Source organism: Callithrix jacchus, chromosome 1, assembly GCF_049354715.1.
Source record: "Callithrix jacchus isolate 240 chromosome 1, calJac240_pri, whole genome shotgun sequence".
Taxonomy (NCBI): domain Eukaryota; kingdom Metazoa; phylum Chordata; class Mammalia; order Primates; family Cebidae; genus Callithrix; species Callithrix jacchus.
Window position 1 is genome coordinate 87,219,814 of NC_133502.1, and position 3,110 is coordinate 87,222,923.

Here is a 3,110-nt window from a genome sequence, read left to right on the forward strand (position 1 = left end):
ATGTCATTAAATATTCCACAATATTCTGTTTTGGGTTGATTATTCTTCTAGTCCCCTTTTGATGGACATTTAAATTGCTTCCAGTTTGAGGTTATTATAAATAAGCTGTGAAAGTTTTAGAGCCAGATATTTCTGTATATTTAGTCTTTCAGAGGAAATTCCTAGGTATCTAATTTCTACCAAATTTTCAGTGAGCATAAAAGACACTTGAAAATATACTGCTTATTGCCATATTGTCTACTATGAAGGTTTAGAGATTTCTGTTAACAGCATCACTGTATGAGTGATTGAGTCCCCAGAAACTGGGATTTCTATTTTTCACTTTTTAAAAAATCAAAATGACAGGCAAGAGAGACATCTCATGGTACTTTCCAATTTGCACCTGAAAAACCTGTAACATCACTGGTTGAACTATCTTCATGGCACCTACAATAAAACTAAAACAAAAATTATCCTCACACGGAAACTGGCAGCCAAGGAATGAGAGCTACAAGAGACATCTTGATATGAAAGGTGGCTTAGAGTTACCAACCTCAGCAAAGAGGAACTCGAATGCGCACCCTTAAGCAGTAAATATTGACTCTAACCAGCAGAATTTTAAAGTGAAATATTTTACGCCTTAACACCTTTAATAGTTTACTTTAGGCTCAAGAGTTATCTATTGTTAGTATTCTGTCCCTTTAGTAGGCTTTTAGAAGAACTCAGGTTTTATCAACCACACTTGGTAATAGCCTACTCTTTCATAATCCTAGAGGCAATTAATGTTACCCCAGAAATGAATGATTTGTATAATAACAGTTGTCTGTTTATCACTTTTATTCTTCTAAAATTTACTTTGCTCTATTATTCAATAAAACAAAAATACTCAGAGAGTTTATCAGTATCATAATTTCTAGGCTCTAGAACAGTGTTCATCGATTGGTAAAACCTGCCTTAATACAAAAATCAAACATATAGTCATCCGTTAATATTTGGCCAATAGTTCCAATAAGGTCTCATTTGTGAAACCATTCTAAGAAGATAACAGTTGCAACTTTTTCCTGAAGGCATTCACATCACAGTAAAAATACCTGCAAGCTATGGTTTTTAATTTTGAATAAAGTAAATGGAAGATGCCCTCCATTATTGCTACAGGCTGAACATCGTGCGGGTAAGCGAATTTTTAAAGGAAATGCTCTTCATGAGCCAGATTAGTGAAATTTATCAAAACAAAACCATAAAAACACATGAAATTTGTCACAGTTCTCATTATTTTGCTTTATCCTCTTGTTTCATGGTAAAACCTGCAGCTTGACTGTTCAACAAGTAATTACTAAGCACATAAAATTTATTTGGAAGACAGCAGTAAAGAAAAGAAACTTCCCATAGCCTGAGCAATCAAGAATGCCTGTGTCATCATGCCCAGGCTCACTTATATTCCATTATCACCTCAGCAGAGGCTATGACTTTGCAGCTGTCCCGGAGTGGTTCGCCGAGCAGGTGGACGGAATCATCCTGCCCTTCGATGCCCATAAGCTGGAAATCTCTGATGAGTTCTCGGAAGTGATCAAGGCTCCGAAGAACCACAAGGACAAGATCCACGTGGTGCTGAACAAGGCAGACCAGATCCAGATGCAGCCGCTGATGCGGGTGTACGGGGCCCTCATGTGGTCCCTGGGCAGGATCATCAACACCCCCGAGGTGGTCAGGGCCTACATCGGCTCCTTCTGGTCCTACCCACTCCTCATCCCCGACAACCGCGAGCTCTTTGAGGCTGAGGAGCAGGACCTCTTCAAGGACATCCAGTCTCTGCCCCGAAATGCTGCCCTCAGGAAGCTCAATGACCTGATCAAGCGGGTGCGGCTGGCCAAGGTTCACGCCTACATCATCAGCTCCCTCAAGGAGATGCCCAATGTCTTTGGGAAAGAGAGCAAAAAGAAAGAGCTGGTGAACAACCTGGGAGAGATTACCAGAAGATCGAGCACGAGCACCAGATCTTCCCCGGTGACTTCCCGAGCCTCCGCAAGATGCAGGAACTCCTGCAGACCCAGGACTTCAGCAAGTTCCAGGCCCTGAAGCCCGAGCTTCTGGATATGGTGGACAACATGCTGGCCAATGACATCGCACAGCTGATGGTGATGGTGCGGCAGGAGGAGTCCCTGATGCCTTCCCAGGTGGTCAAAGGCAGCGCCTTTCACGGCACCATGACGGCATTGATGACGTCGAGTCGGTGGTGGGCAAAGCCCACCTATGACGAGATCTTCTACATGCTGTCCCCCCCATCAAAGGCAAGATCACGGGCGCCAACGCCAAGAAGGAGATAGTGAAGTCCAAGCTGCCCAACACAGTGCTGGGGAAGATCTGGAAGCTGGCGGACGTGGACAGGGACGGGCTGCTGGACGACAAGGAGTTTGCATTGACCAACCACCTCATCAGGGTCCAGCTGGAGGGCCACGAGCTGCCCGCTGACCTGCCCCCGCACCTGGTGCAGCCCTCCAAACACAGGCACGAGTGACAGTGCCCATCCTGCCCCTGCCATCTCCATGCCCGGCCAGGAGGCGGGGACGGGAGGGAGAGGGGAAGCCTCACCATTTCTTGAGGTCCATAAAGACTGAGTGGATGTTTCCTCGCCTCTCGAAAAGGAAAACCACCATCTTTCTTTTAAGGCTATTCCTGGGCCTGGTGGGGGAGACTGGTGAGATGATGGAATTATTTTATGCACAAGAAATATATATATATATATTTAAGGAACATATTGCACTTTATTAGTTAACTTAGAAGCAATGGGAGAAAAGGCAGACCCTGTAAAGGTCATGAGATGCTCATTTTACAGAGAAAAAGGGAAACACTTTTCTGGATCATAGAGGTAGAGGCATTACCAGAAGAAAAATAATAATTCAGAGATTTGTGTCTTCAACTGTGTTCCCTAGAAATGGACTCAGGGATGGAAAATTCCATTTAGAAGATTTACAGGGGATATTCTCACCAGAGTCTTGCCTATATGGAAGTAAGGAAAATAGAAGTGGGCAGAGGGAGATCCTGACCGGCCAAGCAGCTGCAGCCAGGGCCTGATCTGGTCCTAAAATCCAACAGGGTACTTGGAAAGTAGAAAGGGCTCTTCGAATCTGCAC

At 44.5% G+C, this 3,110-nt stretch overlaps 1 pseudogene; it reads left to right on the plus strand.

The window, feature by feature from the left end:
• The first annotated feature begins 1,383 nt into the window (after positions 1-1,383).
• On the plus strand, positions 1,384-2,494 carry LOC100397930 (EH domain-containing protein 1 pseudogene; annotated as a pseudogene).
• The last annotated feature ends 616 nt before the right edge of the window (positions 2,495-3,110 follow it).